General features: G+C 42.5%; 1 long non-coding RNA gene across 1 annotated transcript; it reads left to right on the forward strand.

Moving 5' to 3' along the window:
- Positions 1–8,339: 8,339 nt before the first annotated feature.
- On the forward strand, positions 8,340–16,165 carry LOC145431011 (uncharacterized). The gene is made up of 2 exons (XR_013911382.1): positions 8,340–13,753; positions 13,867–16,165. It is a non-coding gene; the product is annotated as an uncharacterized LOC145431011 (long non-coding RNA).
- Positions 16,166–22,945: the final 6,780 nt, after the last annotated feature.

Here is a 22,945-nt window from a genome sequence, read left to right on the forward strand (position 1 = left end):
CTATATATTTCTGCCAGGTCCCCAGGCAGCCAATCCTCTGTGAGGACTGAGACATTCAAATTTTCAAATCAGGGCCTGCACGGTTTCCCAGCCAATCATATATGTGTCCTGAGGCATTCAAATTTGCATATTGGGGCCTTCATGGCTTCTAAACCAGCCAATCATATCTGAGGGCTGAGGAATTCAAATCCACAAATCAGGGCCTGCACGGCTTCCCAGCCAGCCAATCATATATGTGGCCTCAGGCATTCAAATTTGCATATTGGGGAATTCGTGGCTTCTAAGTCAACAAGTCATCCATGTCGTATATCTCTAAAAATTCACATTTTAATGATAAATTGTTAACACTGGAAGATTCCCCCATCTCTTCTGAACAAAACGGTGTAAGAATGACCGTTCTAGCCCCTACGGTTAGGAAATTATGGTCATTTGTTTATGGGGAGTCCTCACTATGAGAAATAGGCTGCAATAATCCTGTGCCTCTCTGTGCTGCGTGTGTAAAAAGATGCACATGTTTTGGCGGGAAAACGTAAACAGCCACTCTGATTGGTGGATTTAAATTCGGCAGCTCTCTCCCTCTGTGTCTGTGTGTGTGTGTGTGTGTGTGTGTGTGTGTGTGTGTGTGTGTGTGTGTGTGTGTGTGTGTGTGTTTAGTGGGAGAGAGAGGACCCTGCCCTTATTTGGCAGCATGTCATTGTAGGATTTAAATTGAATATAGTTAGACTGGTTGACTGGATTAGAGCCTGTGTTTGTGTGTCCCTCTGTGCATTTCTGTTTCAATATGCCTCCATATTTGTAATTTTGTAAGTTATTACTATTCTGCTAAATCATAGTATTTCTGGTACTTTTCGGTACTTGTGCTAAATACAGTATTTCTGCTAAATCATACTATTTCTGCTTTTCATAAGATTTGTGCCTAACATAGTATTTCTGCTAAATTATAGTATTTCTGCTTTTTATACTATTTGTGCCTAATATAGTATTTCTGCTTTTTATAGGATTTGTGCTTAATATAGTATTTCTGCTTTTTATAGTATTTGTGCTAAAACATAGTATTTCTACTAAATGTAGTATTTATGCTTAATCATAGTATTTCTATATATTTCTGCCAGGTCCCCAGGCAGCCAATCCTCTGTGAGGACTGAGAAATTCAAATTTTCAAATCAGGGCCTGCACGGCTTCCCAGCCAATCATATATGTGTCCTGAGGCATTCAAATTTGCATATTGGGGCCTTCATGGCTTCTAAGCCAGCCAATCATATCAGGGCTGAGGAATTCAAATCCACAAATCAGGGCCTGCACGGCTTCCCAGCCAGCCAATCATGTATGTGGGCTCCAGGCATTCAAATTTGCATATTGGGGAATTCGTGGCTTCTAAGTCAACAAGTCATCCATGTCATATATCTCTAAAAATTCATATTTTAATGATAAATTGTCAACACTTGAAGATTCCCCCATCTCTTCTGAACAAAACGGTGTAAGAATGACCCTTCTAGCCCCTACGGTTAGGAAATTATGGTCATTTGTTTGAGGGGAGTCGTCACTATGAGAAATAGACTGCAATAATCCTGTGTGTCTCTGTGCTGCGTGTGTAAACAGAAGCACCTGTTTTGGCGGGAAAAAGTGCACAGGCTCTCTGATTGGTGGATTCAAATTCAGCAGCTCCCAGGCTGACCTAGAAACTTACTTCTCTCTCCCTGTGTGTGTGTGTGTGTGTGTGTGTGTGTGTGTGTGTGTGTGACAGAGAGAGAGAGAGAGAGAGAGAGAGAGAAAGCCTTTTAATGGGATGATCTCATTGTAAGATTCAAATTCAATATATTTAGACTGGTTGACTGAATTGGATCTTGTGTGTGTGTCTCTCTGTGCATGTGTATTTCCTCATGTGTACATATTTGTAATTGTGTGGCTGTCATAAATTTTTTGGCAGATTTTTGTCATTTAACAAGTATATTTGAGGGACCCTCAGCATGTTCATCATTTTTTCAGCTGTCCATTTTGCTTTTCCAATTTTTCTGTTTAACTTATTACTATTGTGCTAAATCATACTATTTCTGTGACAGCTCATTTGTTAAACATTTCTGAATGAATTTCAATCAGTGATAAACCTTTCTTATTGGAAGTTAATTTAAGAGAGTTTAAATAATATTCAATTTCAATCAAAAACAAATTAAATGATGGGGTTGAGTTTTGAAATTTACATTTATGTATATGGAATTTCCCTAATAAGATATAAAGATTGACAATGGCACATTTTTCTTTTTCTTTAGTTTCAAAATAAGTGATAATGTTCTTCCCTTCAATTTTGATTTCGTATGTTGTCTTGCACAGTATATAATTTTCAAGCTCTCTCCAAAATGTAGCACTATATAAACAGTCATAAAACAAATGAGTAACACTTTCAAGTTCAGTTGCCATTGCTGGAAACTGGAGTTTGGCTGGGCCGCGCCATGACGTAATCGGTCTACAAATGCGGCCTCAGGAGGATGCAGCCCATGAATTTGGACACGACCAATAAGTCGTACAGCTGGGTGGGTGCTGTGTTACTGATGGTGAACTTTATTGTATTCATAAGGTTAGTTATTGGGTTGCCAACCGTCCCGTGCAAATGAAATCTTCCCGCATTCAGAGAAAATATTACGCGTTTCGTATTGAGCTGAAAAGGAACACAGTTTGTCCCGTACTTCAGGTAGAATGGAAGAAGACACAAAGCTGGATTTATTCTGTCGTTACTCGGGCTCCCCTGTCATTCTCTCGCCTGTTGCAACTTCAATCGTGAAACTGATCAATGATCGGCTTTTCTCTCTTGTTTGTTTATCGCGCTAAACAACAGCAGCACGTTTAAGCTTGATCAGCTGTTGTTAGAATTCATTTGATTTTAATTTCTAGTATCAGCTGATGTTTGATGGAGCCACAGCTGAAAAAAAAGGGCTGGTCCTAACCATGAGATGTCCTTACTGAGTCATCAGAGCTGAACTGGTGATGGAGAAACAGGTTTACCTTTTAGGTGACATGAATGAGTTGAAGGGAAGTTATGAACTGTTTCTGAGAGACAACTAACACCAAGCTCCTTTTTTTTTGTGTAGCTGACAGCTGCTTTTTTTTTTTTTTTTTTTTTTGTATGTGTTGGGCTGTGAGATGAAAAGCTACAGCCGGCTGTGTGGGTACAGCAACTATGTGTGAAAAGTGGTCCATAACGTAATGCTTCAAAGTGTGTTCATGCAAACATTGTCGGGTCTGCTTATGAACCTCTGCGCACAGCGTCTACAAGTTGGGGCTGTACGAAGTCACCTCATCTTTACACAAAACTGTAAGCTGTCATCTGTGAGGCGCGAGCGGTGTTTGGTTTTACCATAGTTCATGGTGGAGAATGGCTGCTCCACTGAGTTTTGCTCTCTGTAGCCGTTTGAATGGCAACCTATACTGATTAGCGGCGGCATAGGCACACTTAAAATTTCTTCAGAAATTTTCGCTTTCTAGTTTCTAAGTTATTACTACTCAATTACCTCTGGAGGTTTCTGTGTAATAAGCAGGAAATACCGCTGCAAAATGCAGAACTGTCTGTTTCTATTTAATAGCCTATTAAAGCAAACTTAGAAAGTGTGTGATTATTACCTGGAAATACCTGTGGTAGTTTCTGTGTAAAAAGCATAAATAGAAACAGTGTGCAAATAGCTGGCTGTCAGTAAGTGGCAGACTGCTGCCTACTGGGAGTCTGCACATTCAGTTTTATCCCTGGATCAAGACAAAGAAGAAGTGGGGCAACAACTGCTAACTTTGGCCACCATTTGTCTCCTTTTTGGCTTGCCTCGTAGATCCATGCTTGCATAAACCGATGTATCATACACAGTATATTTGGAACAACAGTGGAGACCAATTTCAAGCCAATAGTACAAGTCCCCATCAAGTATGGGATCTTCCAAGGAGATGCTCTGTCCCCACGGCTGTTCTGCATAGACCTGAACCCCCTCAGTGAGATAATTAACAAGACTGGCTTCAGAAACTGACTGACAGAATGGACCAATCATCAGCCACCTCCTGTACATGGATGACATTAAGCTGTATGCCGTTAGTGAACGAGACATCGAATTACTGATCCACACCACCAGGACATACAGCAATGACACCGGAATGTCGTTCGGACTGGAGAAGTGTAGCTGGATGATAACCAAGAAAGGGAAAGTAGTCGGAACTGAGGGGATCGAACTACCAGAAGGTAACACTGCAGATATGTCTTATATAGTAGTTGCAACTACCTGGGTATCCCACAGGTAAATGGGAACCATGAGGAGTCCACTGGGAAAGCTACAACCACCATGTACCTGCAGAGGGTCCGGCAAGTCCTGAGGAGTCAGCTGAATGTTGAGAACAAGATCTGGGCTATCAACACCTACACCCTGCCCGTGATCAGGTACCCAGCTGGGATAATAAGCTGGCCAAAGGAGGAGATAGAAGCCACTGACATCAAGACAAGGAAGCTCCTGACCATGCATGGAGGGTTTCACCCCAAGTCCAGCACCCTGAGGCTGTACGCTAAGCGGAAGGAAGGAGGCCGGGGACTGGTGAGAGTCAGCACCATGGTCCAGGATGAGACAACGAACTTCCACGAATACATCACGAAGATGGCCCCAACCAACTGCATGTTCAATGAATAGCTCAGGCAGCAGAAACCCAAGAAAGTGGTGGAAGAGGAGGAACCATCATGGAAGGACAGGCCCCTGCACGGTATGTACCACCGGCAGATAGAGGAGGCGGCTGACATCGAGAAATCCTACCAGTGGCTGGACAAAGGTGGACTGAAAGACAGCACAGAGGCACTAATCATGGCAGCACAGGAACAAGCTCTGAGCACAAGATCCATAGAGGCTGGGGTCTATCACACCAGGCAAGACCCCAGGTGCAGGCTGTGTAAAGATGCCCCTGACACAATCCAGCACATAAAGGAAGGGTGTGTTATTATGTTATTATATGTGATGTGATATTAAACCTTTTTTTTGTGTGTGTGTGTGTGTGTCCCGTTTGGATCTTTAGCCATCAGAATTGTTGTCTTAAGGCCAAGAAAGATGCCAAGCGGATTTATTTTACCAAGTGGACCATCATGGCCTTGCCATATTGGTCCATTTGATTGACCTTTATTATAATTATGAATTTATTTTATTTTCAGTTGCTACAAACGGGACAGACATGACTGGGGGATAGGACAGGGAGAAAGAATGAAAGAAAGAGAGTGAGAGAAAGAAAACCAAAGGGGAGAAGAGACGGTGAGGAGGGGGGGAAGAAAGAAAAAAAAAAACAAAACAAACAAAACACCTGGATCAACTGTATGGAGAAAAAAAAAACAGAAGAGAAAGCAAACAACAAAGAGCAACATAATAAAAAAAACAGCACCATCACAATAAACTAGCTAGCAGTAGATATCAGTAGATACTAAATAATAAACGATATTGTGCAGCACGCAAGATAGACAGCGCACAATGTGCTTTGAGGCAGCAGCCAAGAAAGCTGTAGTCCGCGTCTGTGAATACCCGTGTGTACACCTGTGTGCATACCTGTGTGGATCAGCATGCTTGCATTCCAAAGGTTTCTCCATGTAACGATCTGCTAGAGAGTGTGGGTGAGCCACAGCCCCGTCCTCCAGGGTATGAAGCAGGTATGGAGGAGATCAAAACTCCAGACATCCAGAGGCCCCCAGAACACAAGAGACCAAGGAAGACCAACAGAGGGGCAGCTGCGCCACTGTCCTGGAAAGAGCTGAGGAGAGTCCCAGATGAGGGGTCACTCAGCAGCCGCGGAGCAGAAGCCAGGGGGAGTTCCAATGACGCGCCCGTGAGCTCCGCCGGCAGCCAGCTGTGCCTGAGTGACCGAGCCCCAGGCCGAGAGGCCGGGGGCACCCCACCTCCGGAGTGGCCCGAGCGAGCCCCAGGCTCCAGGCCCCGATAAGCGGCCGCCAAGGAGTGAGCCGGTGTGTACCTGGACGCCCATCCCCGGACACAAAGAACCACCAACGCACCGATGTCTGAGGGGGTCCGCCACTGGCAGGGGAAGTGGTGGTAGGGGGAGATAGGCCTCCAAACCTTGGAGGGCCTGAGATGTCCCCAGAGAGGTGGCGCCTGACACCCAACCTGACATATAGACACAGACATACAGGCACACACAGATACAAACATCCATTCCCACCCTCATGCTCTCATATGCACTTACTCCACACTCAACCAACGTGGAGACAGACATAAAGAGACGCTGTACACACGATCACACTCCCCAAGCGTACTGTACGAACCGGGTCTAGGTACCCTTGCCCCTGGAGGGGGGAACTGCACCCAGACCCAGGTGGTGTTACCCTTTTCCCTGCGGTGGGGAGAGGCAGACCGCCCCGACTCCGCAGCAGCAGGGAGGCCCCACACTCCAGACCGCAGTCGGACGGCCAACTCCTCCTAGCCCCCCCGCTCCAGCAGGCCGCAGAGAATGGGGGTGAGAGAAGACTCCAAACCTCCCTCCACCCAGTGTTGATGCATATGTGTTCTAAGGTGCATTTGTACACCCCGATGGTAATTTGGACTCCGTGTATCGTGCCCACCCCCAAGATCCTATATGTATGTGTAATGAGAGTGTGAGTAATGTGAATGTCTAAGTTGTGGGATAAAATTGAGGCAGAGGCAGCCAGAAGGGGACAGAGAGAGGGGGGGGGGGGGGTAGCCTCCTCTGCATCCTGGTGACATACCCCTACTCCAAGGTCCTGCATGTGTGGGTGGTTGTGGTGGAGCGGGAAGAGGGAGGCAGCTGGAGATGGGGAGGGAAGGAAGGGAGGGGCAGGTGACCCCTCCCTGGGACCAGCTCCCCCGCTGACCCCAGTAGGCACTCCCATACTCCGCGACCCGCCAGGGAAAGGGGGCCCAGGCCCATCTAGACGGGGGCCCAGCCCAGCAGTGCCCCCCGGCCCCACAGAGCCCGGAACAGTCCACCCAACCCCACCACAGAGAAAACTCCACCCACCCCACCATCCACTCATCTTCCAGACTACATGAGACAATAGACGCCCAGGCTGAGATCTTCCTCCACCTCTCCTGTATCTCCCCCTCCTGCAGAGAGAGCTCCTGAAGAGAGAAGAGCTCCTGCAAGGTGTGACAATCTCCCCCACCAGTTGAAGAGCCCCCCAGGTGGCTCGATGCACCCATCCGCCCACAACCCCGGCAACACACAAACCAGGACCCAAGGCCCCGAGGCCCGGCCAGGGCCCCAGCCCAGAGACGGAGCGCCCCAGAACCTCACGCCCATCCCGGACCCACCCAGGGGCAGACAGGCTACCAGGTCAGTGACCCACATCCGTCAGCACAGACCCTCCCCTAGCCCTGCTGCACGCAGCCGCGAGGAAACAGTCGCCCGAGAGCCAACAGAGCCCCTAGCCGGACATGACCGCTACCCCGGGTTGAGCCCCCCAAGGAAGATGCCTCCGGGGAACCCCCCGACGCCCTAAGCCTGTCCCTACCCCCACACCAATCACAACAGTGAAGGCGGGACCAAACTATGACCCCCCACCCCCACTAGGTGATGGAGCTGATCAAAGGAGCCCAGAGCAATTGATCTGATGTGGTGGCAGAGGCCGTATCAAGACTAATGTAATCTAATAGATAATTTCTATATTGGTTAGAATTAAGATTGTTTTTATTTTTCCAGTTCATGAGGACAGTTTTCTTGGCTATGCATAGGGCAGTGAAAACCATATGGGCTATATTCTTTTCTGAAGGGACATTATCTAAGCTGCCCAACAAACACACTAAGGGGGAAGTTGGAATGTTACATTTCAGACACTTTGATAAGTCTTCACATATCTCGCGCCAAAACTTCTGCACTGGTGGACAGAACCAAAGAGCGTGAATGTAATTGTCTGGTGTATTGCCTTGACAGTGTGAGCAGTTGTTGGAAGATGTAAAGCCCATCTTGAACATCCGATGACCTGTATAGTGCACTCTATGTAGTATTTTGTATTCTATTAATTGCAGACTGGGATTTTTAATCAATTTAAAGGTTTTTAAACAAACCTGAGACCAGAAGTTTTGGTCTAAACTGACTGATAAATCTGCTTCCCACTTTGCAATAGGAATGGATATTGATTCATCTAATTTAGAAAGTGTTCTGTATATTGTAGATAGTAATTTGGGGGATTTAAGAGTAAGAAAATGTGCCGCACTTGGTGGTGTTTGTAATTCAACTTGACTGAGGTTAAATTTCTTTTTTACTATGGATTTAATTTGTTGATATTCTAAAAATCTTTTCTTGTTGATCCCATATTGTGTAACTAGTCTGTCAAATGGAATAAAGTCTGTTCCTTCTAATATATGTTCTAAGTATTTAATTCCTTTACAACTCCATTCTGGGAAATTAATCATATTATTGTTTTGTAATATGTCAGGGTTATTCCAGATAGGTGTACGTTTGCATGGGATTAATGAAGACTCCGTTATTTTTAGAAACTCCCACCATGCTGTCAGAGAGAAGCTGATGTTGATACTTTTAAAGCATTCATGTCTTTTGATGTTTGAGCTAATAAATGGTAGGTCTGAAATCTCTAGATCCTTGCATAGTGCCTGTTCAACATCTAGCCAGGGCTCATCTAAGAAGGTATGTTTTGACCATTCTGAGATGAACTGAAGCCTGTTGGCTAAGAAGTATTGGTGAAAATTAGGCAGATCTAATCCTCCTCTATCCTTGGTTCTTTGTAGCGTTCTTAAGCTGATACGCGGGGGTTTATCTTTCCAAAGGAATTTGGAAATATATGAATCCAGAGATCTGAACCAATCCTGTGATGGTTTGTTAGGGATCATCAAAAATAAGTAATTTATTTTTGGCAAGATCATCATTTTTATAGTGGCGACCCTTCCCATGAGTGATATGGGTAAAGATTTCCATCTAGTCAGATCGCTTTCTACTTTCTTTAGAAGTGGGATGTGGTTTAATTTAGTTAAGTCTGAAAGCTTAGGAGAAACATTAATACCTAAATATTTAATATTTCCGGATTGCAGTGGGGCAGAGGAAGAATTATGGAAGGAGCAGTTAATGGGGAGAACTGTAGATTTTGACCAGTTAATTGAATAATCTGAAACTCTTGAAAACCAGTTTATTAGAGTAATTACCTCAGAGAGGTTGGTTTGTGTGTTTTGCAGAAAAAGCAACACATCATCCGCATAGAGACTGATTTTATGTTCTGTGTTCTTACATTTTATGCCCTTAATTGTTGTAGCCTGTCTAAATGCTGCTGCTAGAGGTTCGATAAAAATTGCAAAAAGTGAAGGGGAGAGTGGGCATCCCTGTCTGGTGCCCCTCAGGAGACAAAAGCTGGAGGATGTCTGGTCATTTGTTCTGATACGAGCTGTTGGGGAATTGTATAATATTCTTATCCAGTTTATGAAAGAGTTTCCAAAACCAAATTTGTGTAAAGTTGTGAATAAAAATTTCCAGTTAACTCTGTCAAATGCTTTTTCTGCATCTAGAGATAATATTATGGTTTCGATGTTTTTATTGTATGAGTAGTCTATTAAATTAAGTAATCTACGTGTGTTTGTTGATGAGTGCCGACCTTTTATGAAACCAGTTTGGTCAGGATGAATTAAGAGGGGGGTTATTTTCTCTAATCTCTTTGAGAGAGCTTTGCAGATTATTTTAAGGTCTACATTTATAAGGGATATTGGACGATAGCTTGAGGGATATACAGGGTCTTTGCCTGGTTTTAGCAGGAGACTAATGTTGGCAGAATTCATATTTGGTGGTAGTCTGCCATTTTCCTCGATTTCCTGCAACATGCTGTGGAATACTGGTGCCAAAATTATCCAGAATTCTTTGTAGAATTCTGCAGGGAAGCCGTCTGGACCTGGAGCCTTATTATTGGGCATACTTATCAGGGCTTCCTGGAGTTCACTTGGCGTCAGTGGCGAATCCAGTTCCATTGCTTGACTGTCTAGTAATTTTGGAAGAGTTACGTTGTCAAGAAACAGATCAATTTCCTTTTTAGATGGGTTTATTTGTGGTGAGTATGAAGTTTCATAGAAATCCCTAAAAATGTTGTTTATTCTTCCAGGATCATATATTGTGTTCCCCGATAAATCTTTAGCAGCACATATAGTTGTTTTTTCTTTATTTATTTTTAGCTGGTTAGCTAGAAATTGACCTGATTTTTTACTGTGTTCAAAATTCTGCAAGCGAAGTCTTTGTATAAGGAATTGTGTTTTTTTATTAATAGTTTCATTTAATTCTAGTTTTGTCTTGCATATTTTGTTCAATGTTTCCTGATCTTGGTCGCACGCGTAGGCTTCTTCTAGTGATTTGATGGTTTTTTCTAATTCCTGAATATTTTTGTTTTCTTCTTTCTTTTTATGTGATGAGAAAGAAATTATTTTACCTCTCATCACAGCTTTCCCTGCTTCCCATAGAACAGAAGCAGATATTCCGGGAGTGTCATTAAAGTCTAAATATGAAGTCCACTCTTTTTTAAAATATTTAATAAAGTCTTCATCTTTAAGCAATGATGTATTAAATCTCCAGTTTTTACTTGGCGTAGTATTATTCTTGTGCATTAGTGTTAAAGATACAGGAGCATGATCGCTGACAGCTATAGGATGAATCTCAGTGTCTGAAATGTCGCTCAGCAGTGAGCTGCCGACCAAAAAATAATCCAGACGAGAGTAAGAGTGATGAACATGCGAGAAAAAAGTCGCTCATATACTGTTTGATTATATTTGTGGATTGCCAATTGCGCTGAGTTCCTGTTGTGTTGAGCCTATCCATGTCTTCATTTAGTCCAAGGTTGAGGTCACCGCCAAGAATGAGTGTGCAATCGAGGTGTTTAGAGAGTGCACTAAAAAATCCGTGGAAGAATGAGGGTTCATCAACATTTGATTGATTGATTGATTGATTGAATCTTTATTTTGAACATGTTGAAAAAGTATAAAAAAAAAAAAAAGAATTAAAAGAGACAAATGAACAAAGCAAACAAAAGGAAAACGAGCAACCACAACTCCAAATAACGTCCATGTTCAAAAAGGAGCAGGAAGAAGCATAAGCTTATTTAATCCCACCCCTTTTCCACTATCTAGTATCAATAGACTACAGAAATACCTCCTTGTAATTACATTATATGTTATGTGTAATTTTTTTTTTTTTTTTTTAATATATACACATATATGTTTCTATCTATCCATACCTACGTATATACACACATACGCACATATACACATTTTCAATAACCCCATTAACACCTGAAGGATACACAACCTACAATTTTATATATATTTTATATATATATATATATATATATATATATACATACACACATACATACACACACATACACATATATATATATATATACATACATACATACATATACACATACATATATACCCATACCAACAAACCCGTGCATGCGCACACACATGAAAATATTAGACAAGAACACCCTATCAAATCTCTACCTTTTCCCTGTACCCTGTAAAAACCATATCCTTAAACCGCTTTTTAAACTGCGCCATGCTTGGACATTGCTTCATATCTTTACTTAGTCTGTTCCACAGCTTCACTCCACACACAGAGATGCAAAAACTTTTTAATGTTGTACGGATACGAGGATGTTTTAAATTTAATTCCCCCCTCAAATTGTATCCCCGTTCCCTTTTAGAAAACATTTTTAGAATATTGTCAGGAAGCAGGTTATTTATTGCTTTATATATAATTTGTGCTGTGAGAAAATGAACCAGATCTGTGAATTTTAGAATTTTTGATTTTAAGAATAGTGGATTTGTATGATCTCTGTAACCAGTTTTATGGATTATCCTTATGGCCCTTTTTTGTAATATAAAGATTGATGATAGCGAACATTTGTAAGTATTGCCCCAAACCTCTGCACAGTAATTCAAATACGGTGCAATCAGGGAACAATAGAGAATGTGGAGTGATTTGTGGTCCAGAATGTGTTTTACTTTACTCAAGATTGAGACACTTCTTGAAATTTTGTTATGTATATGATTTATATGAGACTTCCAGTTTAATTTATCATCTATAATCACACCAAGAAACTTATGTTCAAGTACTCTTTCAATTTCCACACCATCTACATGAATCTGCACTTGTGCATTTCTAAGGGAATTCCCAAATAAGATAATTTTAGTTTTACTTAGATTTAGCGATAGTTTGTTCCTGTTAAACCATTTTTTAATTTTGCACATTTCTGAAGTAATTGTATCCAGCAGCTCCTTTAGATTCCCCCCAGAACAAAAAAATATTTGTGTCATCTGCAAATAATACTAATTTTAATATATCAGATGCCTTACAAATATCATTTATATAAATAATAAATAATTTTGGACCCAGTACAGAGCCTTGTGGAACACCACAAGCAATGTCCAAGCATGATGAGGAATGGACACCCAGCTTCACAAATTGTTTCCGGTCACTTAAATAATTTTTCACCCATTGCAGTACAACCCCCCTAATCCCATACCGTTCCAGTTTATTAATTAATATGTCATGATTGATTGTGTCGAATGCTTTCTTGAGATCCAGAAATACTCCAGCTGCATACTGTTTCTGATCTATAGCATTCGTAATCTCCTCAATTGATTCGATTAATGCCAGAGATGTTGATCTTTTTGATCTGAATCCATATTGACTGTCAGAGAGTAATTTATATTTATCTAAGAATTTGTCTAATCGTTTATTAAACAGGTTTTCTAGGATTTTGGAGAATTGTGGTAGTAAAGAAACAGGCCTGTAATTTGTGAAGTGGCGTCTATCCCCGGTTTTATACAGCGGCACAACTTTAGCTATTTTCATTTTGTTTGGCACTTTTCCCGTCTGAAATGATAAGTTGCAAATATATGTTAGAGGTCCTACAATTCCTTCAATGACCTTTTTGACGATTTTCATGTCAATATCATTACAATCAGTGGATGTTTTATATTTACACATGTGTACAATGTCAATTATTTCTTTTTCCTCCACTGATGTGAGGAACATTGAGTTAGGGTTCCTATCAATCAGGTTTTCACTACATTCTACTGATGGCAGTGACTCAGGAATTTGTTCTGCCAGTTTTGGTCCAATATTTACAAAATAATGATTAAAGCTGTTGACCTTATCAGCAGTGTTTTCCATAATATTGCCATTATCGATAAAGTATTGTGGATAACTTTGTTGTCCAGAATTATTTTTAATGATACCGTTTAAAACATCCCATATTCCTTTCATATTATGTTTATTGTTGTTCAATATTTTACTATAATACTCCTTTCTACATACACGTATAATATTGGTCAACTTATTTTTGTATTTTTTATATTTATTTTCAGCTTCTTTTGTTCTTTGTTTTAGGTATTCCCTATAGAGTGTATTTTTCTTTTTACATGCATTTTGTAAACCCTTAGTGAGCCATGGTCTATCTGAATATTTGTGCTTTCTGTTGTATTTTATTGTTGGACAGTTTTTATCGTACAACTCCATGAATATTCTTAAAAATATGCCATATGCAATATCAATATCAGCTTCTTTGTACACCTTGTCCCAGTCCTGATTTAATAGATCGTTCTTAAATGCAGTCATAGTTTCTTCTGTCCTTACACGTCTGTATCTCAGTTGTTCTTCATGCTGATTTTTCTTATAATTAGTGTCATAAACTGCAAAAACTGGTAGGTGATCACTGATGTCATTAATTAATATTCCGCTCACAATGTTGTTTTCCATATTGTTAGTGAAAATATTGTCAAGTAAGGTGGCACAATGTGGAGTAATTCTGCTAGGCCTGGTTATTTTAGGATGTAAACTCAAACTGTACATAGTGTTTAGGAATTCGTCGGTCATTTTATGCTTTTTTGGATTCAACAGGTCAATATTAAAATCACCACAGATAAACATAACTTTTTGATTTGTTTTAGAGAATATTTCCTCTATGAAGTCATTAAATACTTGAATACTAGAGCCAGGTGTTCTATATATACAGCTAATTATTACATTTTTTTCTTTTTCCTTATAAATTTCAATTGTTATACATTCTAGTAAATTATCAATTACAGTTGTCATACTTTCTACCACCTTGTAGTTTAGGTTTTTATCCACATACACAGCTACTCCCCCTCCACTCTTGTTCCTTCTATTTACAAAATTCACTTCATATCCCTCCAGTCCAAAGTCCATTTCTTTCTCCGCATTGATCCATGTTTCAGAAATGGCAATAATTCCAAATGGATTTGTCAACTCATTTAGATATTCCTTTATATTGTTGAAGTTGGCATACAGACTTCTGCTATTAAAATGGATTATTGATAATTTATTTTCCGTGTTGATGGTGTGCTTAAACTGTTCATCAGTGAAGTAGCAGCAGTTACAGCTGATGTTGTAGAAGAAATTATTTTCCGGGTCTATATCCTTTTCTAAGTCTAGAACATTATGGTCTGTGTATCGAAATGTTCTCAGTTCCAGATTATCATAAAGAGAATTCCAATGAGTCATGTTGATATTGTTGCCGGATGCAGATGAAGTTCTTTTGGACTGTGCCATGTGTTGTGTTGTGTGTCACGTCACATGTGTATTGATACCTCCAGAGTAAGTTGACCTCAGTATTTGTCCAGCTCTTCCATATTTCTGATGACCAACACTTTGGCTTGTTCCGGTGTTCCATTGAGTTTAATGAATACTTTGCAGTTGGTGGTCCATGTATTTTGAATTTTTCCCTGTTTCTTCAAGTAACGTGCTTTCCTGGCAATGTCCGCATTTCTTTTTATCAGATGTTCGTTCATGAAGACATCGGATCCTTTCAGTTTCCTTCCTTGTTTTAACAGTGCTGTTTTCTGTTTTCTGTTTGCAAATCTCACAATGATGGCTGGTTTGTTACTGTCATTGGACCATATATACTTACAATACATAGTTTTTTGTTCAATATTGATAGTTTAATAATTAGAAATCTACCCTCTGGATCTATAACTGTATCGAGTACTGTAAAATTAACATTTTTATGTATTAAAATTGCTACTCCCCGTTGTCTAGAATTATAACAGGCTGCAAACACGTTAGGGAACTCAGGTGTTTTAAGTTCGTTTAAACCTGTGACAGGTCTGTGAGTTTCTTGTAATAAAACAACATCTGCCTGTAGTTTTTTAAGCTGGTTAAATATCTTTAACCTCTTTCCTCTGGTGCCAGCTCCATTTACATTCCATGTGACAAACCTCAGCATGCCCATAATTGTGTGTGTATGTCTAATGATGTACGCTGGGTGTTTCGTTTAGACAGGTGGAGAGCGGGGGGGCTAGGAGGAGGAGTTGGCCGTCCGACTGCGGTCTGGAGTGTGGGGCCTCCCTGCTGCTGCGGAGTCGGGGCGGTCTGCCTCCCCCCACCGCAGGGAAAAGGGTAACACCACCTGGGTCTGGGTGCAGTTCCCCCCTCCAGGGGCAAGGGTACCTAGACCCGGTTCGCAGAGTACGTTTGGGGAGTGTGATCGTGTGTACAGCGTCTCTTTATGTCTGTCTCCACGTTGGTTGAGTGTGGAGTAAGTGCATATGAGAGCATGAGGGTGGGAATGGATGTTTGTATCTGTGTATGCCTGTATTTCTGTGTCTATATGTCAGGTTGGGTGTCAGGCGCCACCTCTCTGGGGACACCTTAGCCCCTCCAAGGTTTGGAGGCCTATCTCCCCCTACCACCACTTCCCCTGCCAGTGGCGGACTCCCTCAGACATCGGTGCGTTGGTGGTTCTTTGTGTCTGGGGGTGGGCGCCCAGGTACACACCAGCTCACTCCTTGGCAGCCGCTTATCGGGGCCTGGAGCCTGGGGCTCGCTCGGGCCACTTCGGAGGTGGGGTGCCCCCGGCCTCTCGGCCTGGGGCTCGGTCACTCAGGCACGGCTGGCTGCCGGCGGAGCTCACGGGCGCGTCACTGCAACTCCCCCTGGCTTCTGCTCCGCGGCTGCTGGGTGAGCCCTCATCTGGGACTCTCCTCGGCTCTTTCTGGGACAGTGGCGCGGCTGCCCCTCTGTTGGTCTTCCTTGGTCTCTTGTGTTCTGGGGGCCTCTGGATGTCTGGAGTTTTGATCTTCTCCATACCTGCTTCATGCCCTGGAGGACGGGGCTGTGGCCCCCCCACACCCTCTAGCAGATCATTACATGAAGGAACCTTTTAAAAAACAAAAAACAAGCACGTCCATGCTCACAGGTGTACACACGGGTGATCACACCCACAAACTACACCCTTTTTGGCTCCTACCTCAAAGCACACTGTGTTCTGTTGATCTTATGTGCTGCACAATAATGTTTAATATTTAGTATTTACTGTCATATTCCCATATATCATTGTGATGTTGTTTATTCTATTACGCTTGTTCTCTTCTGCTTGTTTTCTTTTTTCTTTCTCAGCAGGTGATCCAGGTGATTGATATATGCATTTTTTTTCTTTTTTTCTTCTTTTTTTTCTTTTTCTGCTCATTCTGTTGGTTTTTGCTTTTTGCCCTTCTCCCCCATCCCTCTTCTCTTTCCCTCTTTCTTTCTCCCCTTCTTTCCCCCAGTCAAGTCTGTCCCGTATTCAGTAAGTGAAAATAAAATAAACAATAAAAGGTGAATCAAATGGACCATTACGGCAAGGCTGGGATGGTCAATTTGGTAAAGTAAATACCACCCGTTAGGCATCTTTCTTTGCCTTTAGACAACAATTCTGATGGCAAAAGAGCCAAACGGGACAGGCAAAAAAAAAAAAAAAAAAAGAGAATGTGGAAACATCCCTTGTTTGTAAATAGAAAGAGAGAGAGAGAAAAAAAAAGTGTAGTGAGAGGCTCCATAAGTCTGACTATGTGTGTGAATATTCACTAATATGAACAAGCGTGGCTTGTGTTATGTGTCCTGCAAGTGAGGCTGTTGTGAATGTGCTGCCGTTGAGCGGATGTGTTTGCGTGATTGTGGTGTGAAAATATGGAGAAATAGAGGGTGTTGTTTGTAGGTGAGTGGGGAAGTAGGTGATCACAGCAGTGAAAGACAAGAGAAAGAAAGAAACCACATGAACTGTGAGCAAAAACAACAAAAAAAAGAAACGAAACGGAAACATTCCAATTAAAGTAATGACGGAGGGTGACGGCGTTATATCTGCTATGACATCATATTGATATTACTAGGTTAAACCCATGTTAAAGGAGAAAGTGTGAATGAATAAGAAAAGAGTGTAGCGGGTTCTTATCTGGAGTGCAGTCAATATAACCACGGTGTGGTGCCGGGGTCGCGGTAGAGCTGTCCGTCCACGTAGAGCCGGTCCACGGCGATGACAGCACGGGAGCCTTTCTGGATGAAGCTACGTCGAACTGGGAACAGGACCTTGCGTCGTTCCAGGATCTCTTTGGGGAACTGGTCGTTCACGCTGAAGTCCGTTCCTTTCAGCTCTCTGCCGCGACTCTTCACCTGTTCCTTCTGTTTGAATTGACCGAATTTGGCCACAATAGGCCATGGTCTCCCGGTCCGCAACCTCACGCCCCCCAAGCGATGTACTCTATCGAAGTCGATGTTCTTTACGGTGTCCTCCGGCAGCTTCAGGTGGATTTTGATGAAGCTTTTCACCGTTGCCTCCGCGTCCTCTCCGGCAGATTCTGGAATACCAGAAAAAACAAGATTATCTCTCATGCTACGGGCTTGTAGATCGATAACGGACTCTTTTATTTTTTTATTTTCAATGTTTAGCTGGGTCACATTATCGGTGAGAGATTTGACCGACTCCCGTAGCGTGGTATTTTCAGCGGCAAGCATTTCCACCTGCTGCTGGCTGAATTCCAGGGATTCTCTCAGAGATTTAAATTCCCGGTGTAAAATCTCCACCAGGGACAGCCTCGCGTCGAAACTGGACAATCGCTTGTCGATTGACTCCAGGATGTCTGCGATGTCTTTGCCGGCAGGCGATGTTGTACCGGGGGAGTCTGCCGGGCGACATCTCTTCGATGACGGCGTCTCAATTTTGGCCGGGGAGGATGCACTCTGGGCCTTCTTCATTACTAAATCTTGAAAACAGTGGTCGATGTATTCTTGGAGAGCGTCTAAACTCTCCCCGTTGTCCTCCAGGGTGTTGGAGATGATAGAACAGATGTTGTTAGTTATATGACAATTGATTAGTATATTTGGTAATACTGAAGCTTGAAAAACCTTTGTTAATCTCTATGCTACCATTTGCTTTTTTTCCGCCAATTCTCCGGCGTCTGACGTCACCTACAACATGGGTCGCTTACCTTACTTGTCACTTCCGTCACTTACCGTCCTCCTCCTAATTACTAACATTTTGCACAAGTGTTAACGGCATGTTGGTGTGCTGGTGATCCTCCTCAACTGGCTGGTACTTTTTGAAGGCCTTGACAAAACTGAGTCATTGTCCATGACAGTTGATGGTATTTTGCGGAATATGTCGTAGCATGAGTGAATGTCGTCCAACTCAACAGCAATATTGTCATGAGTATAACAACTTCTGCATGCCAGTGCTGCTTTCCCATGTTTCATGGTGTGTGGATTTATCCAGTGTACCATTACACAAGATAGCTTTTATTACGTTCAGTCCAGATGTCTGCTGTCGTAGAGACATAGTCTACTCCTCAAATGTCTTTCTGAGCTCGAATTTAATTTTAGCATAATTACTGTCTATGTATTTGGAAATAGTCTATCTACATGGCAGGCCTACTCCTCCTCTTGCTGGTATCTTGGCAATAAGAGACTTGAAAGAATCTGACTCGTGTGTTGATAATGGCGGCATGTTCCAGTAACTGAAAATTTTTAATGCCATTATTCTCATCACAGCCGATATCACTCTCAGGGACCTTCCTTTCTTAATGTGTTCAATGCTTTTTTTCCCCGTGCCACATTTCATTATTACACATAATTTATGGACATCTATAGTTTAATTTCTTTGCATGTGTGGATTGGATGGGTTGTTACCGACACCTGGTGGGAATTCCATGTCAGAAGCATCTGTTTTAGAAACTGCATTAAGTGTGGTGAGAATGACATTTCAGAATGACAATGAGAATGACAGTCCACATGCCTTCTGTTGACTTCCATATATAAACCAGGGTTTGCCTCCTTTCCTGTCCGAAAAGCTACAGACATTGGTAAAAGAAGAGCAACATACTGTAGATGATTAAATAGGAAAGCTAAAGAACTCATCAAAGCAGACTATTTCCTTAGGGATCTACTCTAACAGAATTGTTCTTTTTATATAGACATCTTTATATAGAATCTGTTTAGTTACCCTGTTAGTGTTTGTCAAGTCTTCCGTCGTGATGATGAAAAGACTTTGTCTCTGTGGGTCAAAGACTTTGAATAAAATGCACACACGCCCATTACATGCAGCCACACATAACATGTGCGCTGCATTTGACATTTTCATTTAATTAGCAGTTACCATGCAACTAAACACAGCTCCCAACCACTCTGGCAGGAAACAGTAGCCTGATTATAAGCTTCATTGTGAGTCACACATAAAACACATTATTTTCATTCAACGTAGTGATCACAAATAAAAGTCATCAGATGATAAAACAAATAGAGCACGGTGTGTATTATGGCATCCAAAGAGTTATGGTTTCATCTGACCACACCGCATTCTCCCAGTAAATCACGAGCCTGTTTAAACGTTGTTCAGTAAACTTTAAATGTGCTGTCTTTGCCTATTTCTGGTTTTATTAGATCGATGCAGTGAAAAGTGACAGGAAAGTGGAGGCAGGGTTAAAGAAACGTTGTCCCCGCCCCGGTCCCCAAAGACAGACCCAATAGCTAATATGCTGTTAAAGGTACGTGAAAGCATTAACTCCAAAATAATTGCTGGTCAAAATAATAAACAAAAAAAGCTGTTCCAAAAAAGTGCTACCTGCATGAAACAAAACCAAACACAAACACTATTTCTAACTCCCAATTTTAATAAACAAGAGAAACTGTATGAAAAATGATCACCCTTTCTGCTTCAGTGCTTATTTACACATGGACAAGAGTATTTACAACACTGTATACAAAACCTAATGGTTCTCATAAGATGCACACAAAACTGAGTGTTTGGATGCTGAGGACAGGTCTGCTCCTGCTGCCAACTGCTGCCAGGAGAACAACTGCTAGAGACAGGGTTTTTAAAATTGCCAGTTGGTAGTGGGCACCAATCAGCAGCTGCCAGGTCAACGCCAGCCCAAGACAGCTCCCCAATCAGAAGGAGGCCCTGCAGAGACACTTAAAGACACAATCCAGACACATTGATCCAAAATGTGGCCAGGGACTTAACACGTGCGCATACAGGCCATGGCGGTTGAGTTCATTACCTATTCTTTTCTTTGAAAAAGTTGTAGGACTGCTTTCTAATTACAGAAAGCAGATTTGTCAGCTGCTTATCATTTTCCTTTCAAGCACATTCCAAAGATGCTCTGCTTGACTCAGATCAGGTGACTGTGGGTGCAATTGGAGTACAGCGTTTTTCCAATCATCTTTTGTCCAATTTTGGTCCAAAATGTAGCCTCAGTTTCCTGTTCTTAGCTGACAGTGTAGTTTTATGTTGCTCTAGCCCACCTCTGCTATGTTATATGTTTTGTGTGTTCATTGATGATTTTCTAAATAACCTTTTTGTAGTTGATTGAGTTTCTTTTTCCTTCTTATCAGCCAAACATAATACTTCTGACTAATGACTATGTTTGTTGAAAAAAAGCGAAATAGCTGTCTTCCTTCTCTCACCCCAACCGGTCGCAGCAGATGGCCGCACCTCTCTGAGCCTGGTTCTGCCGGAGGTTTCTTCCTGTTAAAAGGGAGTTTTTCCTTCCCACTGTTGCCAAAGTGCTTGCTCATAGGTGGTCATATGATTGTTGGGTTTTTCTCTGTATCTATGAAGCGCCTTGAGGCGACTTATGTTGTGATTTCACGCTATATGAATAAAATTGAATTGTGCTAACCACGGTGGCACGGTGGTTAGCACTGTTGCCTCACAGCAAGAAGGTCCTGAGTTCAATTCCACCATCAGGCCGGGGTCTTTCTGTGTGGAGTTTGCATGTTCTCCCTGTGTTTGCATGGGTTCTCTCCGGGTACTCCGGCTTCCTCCCACCGTCCAAAGACATGCAGCTTGTGGGGATAGGTTAATTGGATAATACAAATTGCCACTAGGTGTGAATGTGCGAGTGAGTGTGAATGGTTGTCTGTCCTTGTGTTGGCCCTGTGACAGACTGGCGACCTGTCCAGGGTGTACCCTGCCTCTCGCCCTATGACAGCTGGGACAGGCTCCAGCGCCCCCCGCGACCCTGAAACGGATAAGCGGAAGCGAATGGATGGATGAATTGAATTGAATTGAATGAGCAAGAAAGTGCAGGAGGGGCAGGTGAAGTAGCCATGGTGCTAACGAGTCGGCTACGAGCTAAGCTAGCGAAACAGTACAGAGACAGTGAGTGAATACTTTGGCTATAAATTGGGTAGTGAGTACACAGAAAGTGTGCTTCGGATGAAGCACGTGAAGATTATACTATGAAAAAGAATGTATTTAAAAGTTGTTAATTTAAATTGCTAAGCAAATAAGCTACTCAGAAACACCACTGTGTTTGAGCAGGAACAGGAAGTGGTACTCTACCGCAGAGCGCGCGAACACCAAGTGCCAGGCTGGTCGGCAAACTGAAGTGGGTCCAGTAATGAGCTTCCCAGGGGCCGAAGCTGAGCTAGGACCAGCCGCTCCAGGGTCTTCATCAGGTGCGATGTCAAAGCCTTCGATCTGTAGCTGTTGATGTCCTTGGGACGTCTTTGGCATTGGTGTTCAGAGCTGTGGGACTCTCCCCAGCCTTAGGCTCAGGTTGAAGATGTGCGCATTCACCCCACACAGTTGACAGGACAACCCTTGAGCTGATGCCATCTGGACCTGCTGCCTTCCTGGTTCTGATCCTCCTCGGTTCCCTCCAAACCTGGATGGTTGAGAGAGACAGGCTGGAGTCGTGTGTTGGTTGTGTGCTGGATGCTGTGGTTGGGTGTGAGGAGTAGTGAGCAGAGGAGGTGTGTAGTGGCTGAGGTGTCAGAGGTGGAACAGCAGCAGTGGGGGTGGATGAGTCTGCAGCCGATGTTGAAGACTGCCTTCTGGATGAATCAATCTGTTGAAGAAGTGAAAAGATAGGAAGTCCATAAAAATACTGTGATTATGCCAAGATTCTATTTCAATTCAATTCAATTCAATTTTATTTACATAGCACCAAATCACAACAACAGTCGCCTCAAGGTGCTTTATATTGTACAGTAGATTGTACAATAATAGATACAGAGAAAAACCCAACAATCATATGACCCCCTATGAGCAAGCACTTTGGCGACAGTGGGAAGGAAAAACTCCCTTTTAACAGGAAGAAACCTCCGGCAGAACCAGGCACATGCTGTGGAAGAGAGACAGAGATTGATAACATGTATGATTCAATGCAGAGAGGTCTATTAACACATAGTGAGTGAGAATGGTGACTGGAAAGGAAAAACTCAATGCATCATGGGAATCCCCCGGCAGCCTACGTCTATTGCAGCATAACTAAGGGAGGATTCAGGGTCACCTGGTCCAGCCCTAACTATATGCTTTAGCAAAAAGGAAAGTTTGAAGCCTAATCTTGAAAGTACTCTAGGAACAACAAGTAGGCCTGCAGTGTGAGAGCGAAGTGCTCTAATAGGGTGATATGGTACTACAAGGTCATTAAGATAAGATGGGGCCTGATTATTTTAGACCTTGTATGTGAGGAGCAGGATTTTGAATTCAATTCTGGATTTAACAGCGAGCTGATGAAGAGAAGCCAATACAGGAGAAATCTGCTCTCTCTTTCTAGTCCCTGTCAGTACTCTTGCTGCAGCATTTTTGATTAACTGAAGGCTTTTCGGGGAGGTTTTAGGACATCCTGATAATAATGAATTACAGTCGTCCAGCCTGGAAGTAATAACATGAACTAGTTTTTCAGCGTCACTCTGAGACAGG

This window comes from Astatotilapia calliptera, chromosome 9 (genome assembly GCF_964374335.1).
Source record: "Astatotilapia calliptera chromosome 9, fAstCal68.1, whole genome shotgun sequence".
Classification (NCBI taxonomy): Eukaryota; Metazoa; Chordata; class Actinopteri; order Cichliformes; family Cichlidae; genus Astatotilapia; species Astatotilapia calliptera.